The sequence below is a fragment of the Gopherus flavomarginatus genome, chromosome 6, assembly GCF_025201925.1.
Source record: "Gopherus flavomarginatus isolate rGopFla2 chromosome 6, rGopFla2.mat.asm, whole genome shotgun sequence".
Lineage (NCBI taxonomy): Eukaryota > Metazoa > Chordata > Testudines > Testudinidae > Gopherus > Gopherus flavomarginatus.
In genome coordinates, this window is record NC_066622.1 from 40274548 (window position 1) to 40285986 (window position 11439).

The following is an 11439-nucleotide window of genomic DNA, read 5'->3' on the forward strand; positions in this document are numbered from 1 at the left end:
TACTATGACTGGGATGGGTATTTAGTGTGTTCAAAGAATTCAGGATCCAGCCCTTGATGCTGCTCATTTCACTGCTCCATCTCATTCTCCACCCACTTTCACAAAGCCTATACAAGAGTAGCAAACATGGAAGAAAATCAGTCTGGGCTTCCCAGTTGCTTTCCTCAAGCAGATGCATAAAGCTGTTTTTCTTGTGCTGGTGGGCTTTTTCTCCCACGCCTGCTCTCAGAAAAATGGAGGCAAAAGTAGTGGAGGTTCTGAGGAGTGTGATACAGCTAGTCTCTGCAGACCTAAAACCTTTGAAAGTGGACAGGAGTCAGTGTGTTAACTCCTGGAACACTCTTCTCTTGACCTTCACAGTGGGAAGATGGATTGGGAAAAGGGTTAAACACCTTGGGGCTAATGTTCGAAATGATATGCACTCATCTATACCCACTCATTTGTGTTCCTTAGCTGCACACACAATTGTCATGCTAGCATCTGCAAATTCGGTTTGGCTCATGTAAATATTTGATTTGCACATGCAGTCACAGTGCATGTAAATGTATTAAAGCAGTTACACTGGCTTTTTGAAAGACTCCAGGAGGGAGTTTGGGTGCAGGACGGGGCTCAGGGCTGGGGCAGGGAGCTGGGGTATCAGACAGGGTGGGGGCTGTGGTGGTGGGTGTTGGCTCTGGAGTGGGGCCAGGGATAAAGGATTTGGGGTGCAGGAGGGGACTCTGGGCTAGGGCAGAGGGTTGGAGTGTGGGAGGTGGTGTGGGCTTCAGCTGGAGATGTAGGTTCTGGGTTGGGGGCCTGGGATGAGGAATTTGGAGTGCAGGAGGAGGCTCTGGGTTGGGGCTAAGGGGTTTGGAGTGTGGGAGGGGGCTCAGGCTGGGGCAGAGGGTTGGGGTGCAGGCTCTGGCTAGGGGTGTGGGCTCTGATGTGGGGCCAGGGATGAGGAGTTTGGGATGCAGGAAGGGGCTCCGGCTGGGGCAGGGGTTGGGGTGCAGGAGGAGGTACAGGTGCAGGCTCTGGGAAGGAGTTAGGGTGTGGGGTAGGCTTCCGACCTGAGGCAGGGGGTTAGAGTGTGGGCTCTGGCCAGGCGATGCTTACCCCAGGTGGCACTCGATCCATGACACAGTGGGGCTAAGGCAGACTCCCAGCCTGCCCTGGCTCCATGTGGCTCCCAGAAGTGGCCGACACATCCAGCTCCTAGGTGGAGGGGCCAGGGGGCTCGGCGTTCTGCTAGTACCCACAGGCACCACCCCTGCAGCTATTATTGGCCTCGGACAAGAGCAGCACACAGAGCCGCCATGGCCACCTCTGAGCCTAGGAGCCGGACATGCCGGTGGCTTCTGAGAGCCACATGGAGCCAGGGAGCCTGCCTTAGCCCTGCTGCACCACCGACCAGACTTTTAGCGGCCCCAGTCAACCTGGCTGCTAGGGTCCCCTTTTGACTGGGCAATCCACTTGAAAACTGGACAACTGGCAACCCTAAGATCCACTGAAGTCATTGTGACTCAGCTGCATGCAGGAGCTCAACTATGCAGGAGTGCAGCCAAAAAACTGCTTGTGAAACATTCGTGAATAGTGAACATGTATTCACTAGCTCTATTTGGTTTATTATATTGCACCCACAATCATAGAATCTAAACACTTAAGGAGGGTTATTATCCCCATTTTACAGATGGAGAACTGAGGCACAAAGCGATCGAGTCAGTTGACCAAGGTGCAGTCAGGCTGAGAAACCTCACACCAGCATGAAAAGGGTTCAAGGGAGCCTATGGGCCCAGCTAGCCCTGCCCCCCATGCCTGCAGCCAACACCAGCCCTGGAGGGAGAAGAAAAGGAGGGAGTCTGGCCAGGACCGGCGCTAGGGGTTTGAGCGCCCTAGGCGGACGGCAATTTTGCTGCCCCACGCGCTGGTCCCGCGGCTCCGGTGGAGCTGCCGCAGTGGTGCCTGCGGAGGGTCCGGTGCTCCGCGGCTCCGGTGGAGCTGCCACAGTCGTGCCTGCGGGAGGTCCATGGAGCCGCGTGAGCAGCCGACCATCCGCAGGCACAAGTGCGGCAGCTCCACCGGAGCCGCGGACCAGCGGACCCTCCACAGGCACCACTGCGGCAGCTCCACTGGAGCTGCCTGCCGCCCCCTCCGGCAAAACGGCGCTCACCATTTATTCTGGCGCCCTAGGCAATTGCCTGGCTGCCTAAATGGTAGCGCCAGCCCTGAGTCTGGCTCAGTTCAGGTCTGACTGGTGAAGAGACAGGAGCTATCTGCCTCCCAGCATGAGAGGAGCATCACTAGGAGCCTGACAGCCGAGACAGTCACTGAGAAAGAAGTACTGCATCCCTTACTGAGGAGCACCCAGCAGTGGGGAAAGTGTGTGTTTGAACTACAGAGAAATTGTGGAGTTAGGCCCCTCCATTCTTATGTCTGCCCTGGCCAGTGGGACCTGATGCTGCAGCAGGATATCGCAAAAGGTCCACAAGGGGGCACTCCTTGAGTTGAGCCACTACAGAGTGTTTGGGCTCTAAGAACCGTGCCCCAAACTGAAGAAACAGGTAGGAAGCAGGCCAGGACAGCAGAGGAGGAGGGCCTAGCTCCTTCTACCACATCTCCTTAATGGCTGAGACACCTCTGCCAGGGAAGCAAGAGGCTGGAAGTCAAGTGTGCCAACCACTAGGCTGCCAGGCCCAGCCATCCAAGCACCCTATTACACAAGATCTCACAGAGAGTCTGTGGCAGGGTTGGGAACTGAACCCACATCTCTTGAGTCCTAGTCCAGTGTCTTTACTACAAGGCTGGGTTGGGATTTTTTGCTATTGTATAGTACAGCTTGTATTATATATGCTATGTTATGTTATAGTATTGGCTTGTATTATATGTTCATGTCAGCTATATATTCACACATACATTCTTACTTCAGGGCTCTGATTTCAGTCTTCTGTAGCACATTCTGCTTATTGTACAGCACTATGTGTGTCCAATGTCAGTATGTATAATAATAATCAACACAATCTATTTACAAGTGACAGCTGACCTGATGTTCAATTTCCCTCACTCTGTGACGAAGCATTTTCCTTCCATTCTGCACCTGGGAAAATAGATATGGCGCAATGTCTTACATTTGATGCTTCACAAACATCTGCTTTGTCACCTTCTATTCTTCCACAAGTCCAGCTAATGACTTCTGCGATGTGAATTTCCAATGCAAACATAATTACTGAAAAAAATGCAAGATTTGCTTTAAAGAAAAAAAAGTTTTAGCAATATCATACATTATCAAAAACAAATACTGCCTGGATTTAGACAAATCTAGTTTTGACAAGGCCCCAAAATAACCCATGTCAGACTCAGAACTTACATCTACATAAGGAAGGTTAATGAAACAGGAAAATTGCAATGCACAGGAAACAAATGCCAAATATTGCTCTCAGCTCTTTCTTGTGTGAGTCAGTGGCTGCTGTGGGAATGGGGTTCTAAAATAAATAGGACCACATATTTACTGCAGTTGGAACATTCCAAAACGCCAGAAAGTTGTCAATCTGCAAGTCGAAATCAATGTGCAACCTTGTCAAGAGAAATACAGGGTAGATTTGAAGCTTTAAATAGATTCCGCCTTGTACCGTTGTTTATAAGCAGTAATGAAAGGAGGGCCTCTTTATGATTGCAAATCAGGCTCTTTATTCAGAGCTGCACTGTAATTACCGTTCCATGTGAAATTTGTAAGGAATACATATTTCTTTATGTCTCACAAATATAAAATAGCTTACTCAGAGGTGACAAAACAATTCAGATTAGTTAAAAGATTTTCAGGGCCCTGTTCCAAGATTACACTTGGAAACATTACGAGATTGTGTGTGTGTGTGGTTTCCATCAAAAATTGATGAATGTAAGTGATGCAATGCAGTGTTGATATTTATCCTACAATATAGTGCACTGCTTGGGAAATGTGCTTATCTAATCAACCACAGAATTCCCAGGGCAAACTCTGAGGGCCTTACTCTGTTTTTAATCATTGCTTACTCAGAGGAATGACCTCACAATGTGGCTTATATAAATTAGTGATGAAAGAGAACAGGTTAGGGTACCAAAGACCTGATCCAATGCCTATCACATTGGGAGACGTTCCACTGACTTCAACAGTAGGATTTGGATTAAGTCCCAGTACAGGACTTTTGCTTACAGTATATTTCCTAGTGCATTGTCCAACCCAATTGTAAATGGTCAACGTGATGGACCTTCCACCATTTCCCTTGGGAGGCTATATCACAGTCCAATTTTGTTGGAAAGTTGGTGACATTTAAGGATTAAAAAGAAATTTGCTTAGTTTCAACCCATTACACCAGCCTAGCCATAGCCCTGTGCTTGACCCTAAACAATTCATATACACCCCAGCCATCCCTGATAAAACACAAGAGTCAGCAACATGAGATACATAACATCCACTTCACCTATAATGGTGCTTTTGGAGCTAAACTGATCCATTGGGTCAGTCTTTGGAACATTACAAGTTTGACCTAGCAGACCGCAACACTTTTCTCTGAGCTCCCTAACATCTCTTTCTTTGACTTTCTGTAAATCGCTGTATTCCATTGGGTAACATCTGCAGGAACATTTTAGCTTTCAGTTCATGTAAGCCACATAGCTATGGTAAGGTCAATATTGGTGCCATGTATGTGCAATTAGTCACCACATTAAAAAATTATTTAGTTGCATTGCATTGATGCTTTATGAAGGGGTTACAGTAAGGGGGAATACAATGGCAGAGCATAGCTCCCCCTCCTCTGCTAAGCAGGGAGCTCCCCCTCTCCCTTGCTTGAGGGAGTATTCCCTACAACTCCCTTTGTTCTTGGCTGGTGCAGTGAAGTCTCCAAGTTCAACTCTACTTTCCTACCAGGTGTATGTATATGATCCTGCAATAAGAGTCCACCTGCATGGAGTTCCACTGGTGTTCATGGGACACATACAGGGTCCACAGGTGTGGCTCCAATTACAGCATTGGTGCTTTCACTTACCAAGTACTTAGGGATCATTTTGGATAAAACCGCATATATGTGATGGACCTATGTTATTTTATATTCCCTGTGAAGTATAGAGTTTCTGGGTGCTACAGTTAATTATGTTGCAACATTTAGCACATGTTCAGTTTTGACTTAGTTGGGGTTGGGTGGAGGGGGAACATTTCATATAGTCCTAATGAAGGCTTTAGCCATTTGACATTTGTCACCATTCTTTGTCTGAGCATGCACAAACATTAGCATTTTTGGCAACATTTTTTTCTGAAGCTGCATGCTATGAAGCCTGAGTTTTAGAATAAGAGAGAAATACCAGACATCCCTCCACAATTGTAAGCACAGGAGTTTTCCAGGCAATGTTGATCACGTCACTAATATTTACAAATGCCTCTTTATTGATATGTTAGATACTCTTGAATGTGATAATATGATTGTGGCTTCAAAAATTAATTATGAGAACTACTGCTCCATAACTAAGATGGGTATTAGCTACATTCTGATACACGTCTTCTCCACTGTCATAGACAGCAGGATGGAATGTGAAGATAATAGGACTATTTCTGCTTTGGAAAAAATATTGCATTTTATTTATTTTTTCCTCTTAACTAAGACCCTGGATTTGATGTTCTGTTTAGCTGCAGAATGTAGCAGTTTCTTTGCAAAGAAGCTACACTCTTTATTTGTCTCTTCTATCTTATAGAGAAAGTACCGGTGTTCTGCTCCACAGAAATGCTGCTAAAATTCTCTATCTGGAGGAAATTAAAGCATCAGCTTAAAACAAAAGAGTCAGAAGTGTTTTCCACAGAAGGTCAGCTGCTCTGAAGGGCCTTCAAGAACATGTCTTTTGTCTCTGTCCTTACTATTTTTACTGTTTTTTGTAAATTTACGAGTGATTTTATATGAGTGTGTCACACTGTTCATGCTGAAAATGCCTCTTTAGCAAGGCCATGCCAATCTGATCCTGATGCCTCAATGAGTTGCTGGTGAACAATGATGGGTTTCTTTATACCACATGCTGTCAAGAAGAAAATCTAAAGGTAACTCAAGCATGCAGTTTAAAATATGAGAAAGGCTGCTTGCTCTCCCTTCATCCCTGAGTCATTTGTTCAGTGGTAGAGCAAATGATTTTCTGCTGGCCTGTGCTGCCACCTCATGATATGGAAATCATGCCTTTTGACAATACGGCTCACGCTAATACACCATGCATTGGGCATGCAGGGCGAATTTACACCTTGCACACCCCTAAGTGGCTAGGCAGCTGGGGGAAACCCGGCTCCAAACTCCCCACTACTCCCCAGAGGGGCTCGGAGCTCCAGAGGCCCCCTGCCACTGAGCTGTGGGGGGGCCCCACTACCCATAGCGGCTCAGATCCCCCCCACTGGCCAAGGGGGCTGGGAGCTGTGGGGTACTCCTGCTGCCCACAGCAACTCAGAGCTCTGGGGGGCCCCAGTGGTCTGCAGCAGCCTGGAGCTGTGAGGGGCCCCTGCCACTGTTAGGTGCCCTGCTGCACAGCCCCACCACCACAACTGCCCAGTGCCCCATCTAGACACCTCACTGCCCAGTGCTCCAACACACATCATCCACCCTTTGACTGCCCAAAGCCCCCCACAAGCTCCCTGGCCTCACTCACTGGCCCCACTGGGAGGTCACTGTGTCTGCCATCCACCATCTACCCTTCAGCCAGCCCCGCCCCCTGCCAGAACCAGTAAACTTTTAATGTTTAGGTATCCCTAGAACACCGGTGCCCCAAGGCATGTGGCTACTGTGCCTAATTGGAAATCTGGCCCGGCAGACACTTGTCAGTATTCGAAATAATTGGTGATGGATTTGACTCTAGATTGACCCCTTTAAGAAGCAGGTGTGGAGAATGGCTATATGCAGTTGCATAGGGATGTCAGGTTTAGACTGAGTTTAACCAACCATCAAGTGTCATGGTTTCTCCCCAGAAATGGTACTGAAAGGATATCATTCTGGAGGAAATTTCAGTGTCTGCTCACATGAGAACGGGTAACCACTGGTGCTCCCCATTCCACACCTGCCTGCAACAGTGTGTCACATTTCTCTTCTGTCAGGAGCTATATTAGTTTTCTTACAAGTGATACAAAAAACACTTCCCAAAAGATAGAAGAGAAGGTGGGAGAAGGAAGTGGAGGAGTCTCTGACATGTACAGGGTTTGCCTGGAGATAGCAGGAAGAAGGCCCAAGGGAGCAGCAGTTCCCTCTTCACTATGAGGGGTCCTACAGAAGTGACAACCTTACCCACTCACTTCTTATTGACCTGGCTGCAAAGCTGGTCTCTGTGTTGGTCAGCCTGACTCCATGGTGGTCATAAGAACTAGCAAAGAAGGGGTCTGGGGTCTTAATCATGCCTGATAGCTTACTGAGCCATTGACCTCTCTACTGGGCCTGAGAAAGCTTCCCAGATTGCACATGCTCATCTCCTGCACATTCCCAAGAGACATCTGCTCCATTAGGACAGGTTGTTGTTATGGTAAACCCCAGGTGTGCTGCAACTAAGGGTGCTGTAGCACCCCCTGGCTTTAAGGGATTTCATTATATACAAGGCTTACAGTTTGGTTCAACTATAAAAATTGTTCTAATACCCTGGTTAACCCTTGAGGTGCCACCTACAGCAGCGAGTGGGGGGAGCCATTTTGAAGGACTGAGAGCCCTCAGAGTTCTTGAGGGGTGGGATGGGGGCACGGAAGGGAATTGTGGTGATAGATGATGCAGTTGCCTTGGTAACAACAGTTGTCATTTCACCTAGACAGATTTTTCTTGGGTTGGGTCCCTCAAAACAGGGACTGAGACACAGGAAACAGCTGCAGGTGAAATGGTAGCAGCTGCCAACACAGTTACTGCCACCACAACCTCCCTCCCCACTCACCAAACAAAAAACAAAACCCTGCAGTCCCTGCACTTTACTGATGGTGGGGAGACTGGGGCGAGCAGGGAGGCAATGTTCACTGAGTGCACGGCAACTGAATTCATTCCCTGTCTTTCCTCTAAAAAACACAAAGTGGGGAGAGCCCAGTTTTTAAGCCACAGGCCCCTCAACAGACTTAGCCGGTGACATGACAAAAAACTATTGACCTAATTTATTCCTCAGTCTCAATAACTGTTTTAAATGGAATAATGGAAGATGTTGCAAGAAACATGCATTGCAGTGCATAGGGAACTCCTGGTTTGGTTAGTCTGATTGTTTGCTAAATATGAAATGTAAAATCACAGTTGCTGCCAGTTATGAGGTGTTGCTTAATACATTTGCCACCAGCTAGATTACATTCTTGCTCCAATGTCTAGTTTCACAATTGTTACTTCCTGAGACCTTGCATTTTTTGCTGACTAGGATCAATATTTTCCAATACAATACAATCTATTTTAGCATTTGGCTCTCATATACCCAGTCAACCTGCAGACTTTACTAACCCTCTGGGGCTTCAAAATAATTCCACTAAATAGGCTAGTGTTTGAGATTTTACACTGCATTGTGTGAAAGACAAAATTTTGTCACAGTGCAGGAATCAGGATGTCTCATTTTCTTAACATTCACCACTCCCTTGTGAAGCAATTAAAGGTACATGTAACTTTACAAAAAAACATACTAGTTTACAAAATACTTTCTTGGTTAATAACACCACTCTAGATCGTATGCTGTACCTGCCAATTTTTAAACACTAAATTCCAGGGACAACTTCACAAGCACATCTGACTATTGAAAGCACTGAAGAGGAGATCTGTGTAAGCTTGTCTCTCTCACCAACAGAAGTTGATCCAATAGAGATGTTACCTCACCCACCTTGTCTCTTTATTGAAAGCACTGGCATTTTGGTGAATTCTAGGTTGTTTGACATGACTGCCTTAATTGCTGGGCCCTTCAAACTAAAGCAGGCAAATGTGGCAAAGGCTTACCCACATGCTTAACTTTTAAAAACCTATGACTAGTCTTACTGAACCTAATGAGACTACTCATTTCCCGACCATTTATCCCATGTGTAAGTCTTTGCAGGATCAGGGCCTAATGTCATTTTCAGGCTGTTCTTAGCTATTCCCCCTCCCCCCACTCACTGAACCAGACCACCACTAACCCCTGCATTCTCTACCCCATTTAGGGTACTGAGATGTTCTGTTGGTATATGCGGACATCTGCAGGGCAAACCACGTACACAATACAAAAATACTGAGGGAGTGTAATGGGGTCGGCACCCACCTCTTGTGAATGCCCTTCTGGTTGGGTGTGTTTGTGTTCTTTCAGTTCTGATGACCCCTTTCAGTGGTTCTCAGGTTTTTTTTCCCAGCAACTCTGTCCTCTGTCCACATGTGAACAACAACAGACCCCTTCCAGGGTATATAGTCCACAAGGGCCTATCTCTATAGGCCTCCCTGGGCTCAGTCTTTAAGTAGTCCTGACTGTGGCATGGGGCCATATCCCCAGGGCTTCCTAGCTGGAAACACTATCTTCCTGCAACCCACCCTGGGCTCAGTACCTGCAGCCAGCCAGGAGCTCCCTCAGTGCTCCTCCAGTCCCTGCCAGAAAACTGTCTTTGGTCCTGCTGTTCTTTCAGCCAGCACATAGTCCTTCCTTCTCCAGCTCCAAGCATCAACTACCTGCTACTTTGTTCTGTAGCTCCTTTTATATGGCTCTCTCAGCCACCTGATTGAGCCTACTCCACCCCATCACAGGGAGGCATAGATTAAACCTAAGAATGGGAGATACTAGAGAATTCAGCATTTGGATCTGGATGAAGACGATCTCTTCCCTAGCAGGTGCTCACTCCCCTTATATGTTGTTTCCTTGGTGGGGAGAGAGAAGCCCAGGGGTTGGTTGGCCCATTTACTCCTCCAGCAACTTGTAGCAGGCCTGTTCCTCCTCCAACATTTTCATGGTGCATCTCCCTCTTCTCTTTTTTTCCCTCTCTCTCTCCCACTCTGCCTTTGCAAGGGTCCCAATTGCTTTCTTCCATTCTTCTGTGGGATCTTCCCCTTCCCTGACCTTACCTCCCTTGGCATCCTCTTTCCAATCAGTGCCTCCTCTCTTTCCTTCCCCTTCTCCAAACAGGATAGTGGCCACTGTGCATTAGGTCTGACGAATCCATTCAGGCAGCTGGTGGCTGTCTTCACCTGCTGCAGAAGAAGTGATGATGCAGTGAGCAGAGCAACATCCACAGGAAGAGCAGCAAGATGCAGCAGGGGGAGGAAGAAGAGAGGCAGCCACAGGAGCAGCAGCCCCTAGAAGCTGGGAAGAGATGGAGGAAGAACACTGCCTCAAGACAAGTTAGCCTCTCCATGGGACCCAGGCCAGAATCTTGGGGCTCAGACAGGGAGACTTGGCAAATATGCCATGGGTTACTAAAATGGAAACAAATTTTTAAAGTCCAGTTCAATGCCATTCATTCCTTGCTGCATTTCTCTCTGCTGAGACAATGAAAACAGACCAATCTATTTCCATTATCATCACTGTCTGTTTCCCCGTCCAGGTTTTAAGGCATTAGCTCAATGCTGCAATGTTTGCAAATTCTGCAAGGGGCTATTTAAATCCAAGCAACAAAACTGATTCCACAGGAAAACAAACTAAAATTAGGAGAATTCATGGGCAGTTTTCTGTTGATGCTCAGATGTTTCTTTTTTCAAACCTAATTCTGGGACTATATTGAAACAGATTGAGCCCCTATTAAAAAGAACCACAATATTTCTATAAGGCACACTAAAAAAACTGCAGGAGCTCTTTGTGATGCTCTGCAGCAACAGACTGAACCACTAATCCCACAACTGAATTCGTTCCTACTGACAGCCCTTTTGCTGAAGCAACTACATTGACTCCTGCCACATTAGAATAAGCAGCAGGATACAATGTTTTCCAAATGGAGAAGACTTGAGATAGTACAACTAATACAAGGCCATTTAGATGGAATATAGCTCTGCTCTGATCACTAACCACTATCATTAAGCATGGCATCCACTGAATCACATGGAGGCACATATGCAAAATCAGAACTAGAAGTAGGCGAGACAATAAAATCGAATGTTAGCATTGTCTTGCCTTCTTCTAGGTCTGGCTGTGCACATGTGCATGCGTATGATTCAGTGGATGCCATGCTTAATGATGGTGGTTAGTGATCAGAGCAGAGCTATATTCCACACAAATGGCATGAACTGAAGCTGGAACTTCCCCTGGGGTTGTCCGTGTGAATATGTGTAGCCTGCTCTTTCGAGCATGGCATGCCACTAACTCTGCCTTTTTGGAAGACTGTTCACCCTTTGGGAGAGAAGGGAAGAGTGAGTCATCCATGCACAGCATAAGAGAACAGCGGGTGTTTTTATTAAAATAACGATGGATTAACCAGGGCTTTTCACTAAAAGGTTATGATTTACAATAACATTGAGTAAAAGCTGCCGAACATGCAGCACAACTCCATAGTGAGTAAGAGTCTAGGAACAGATG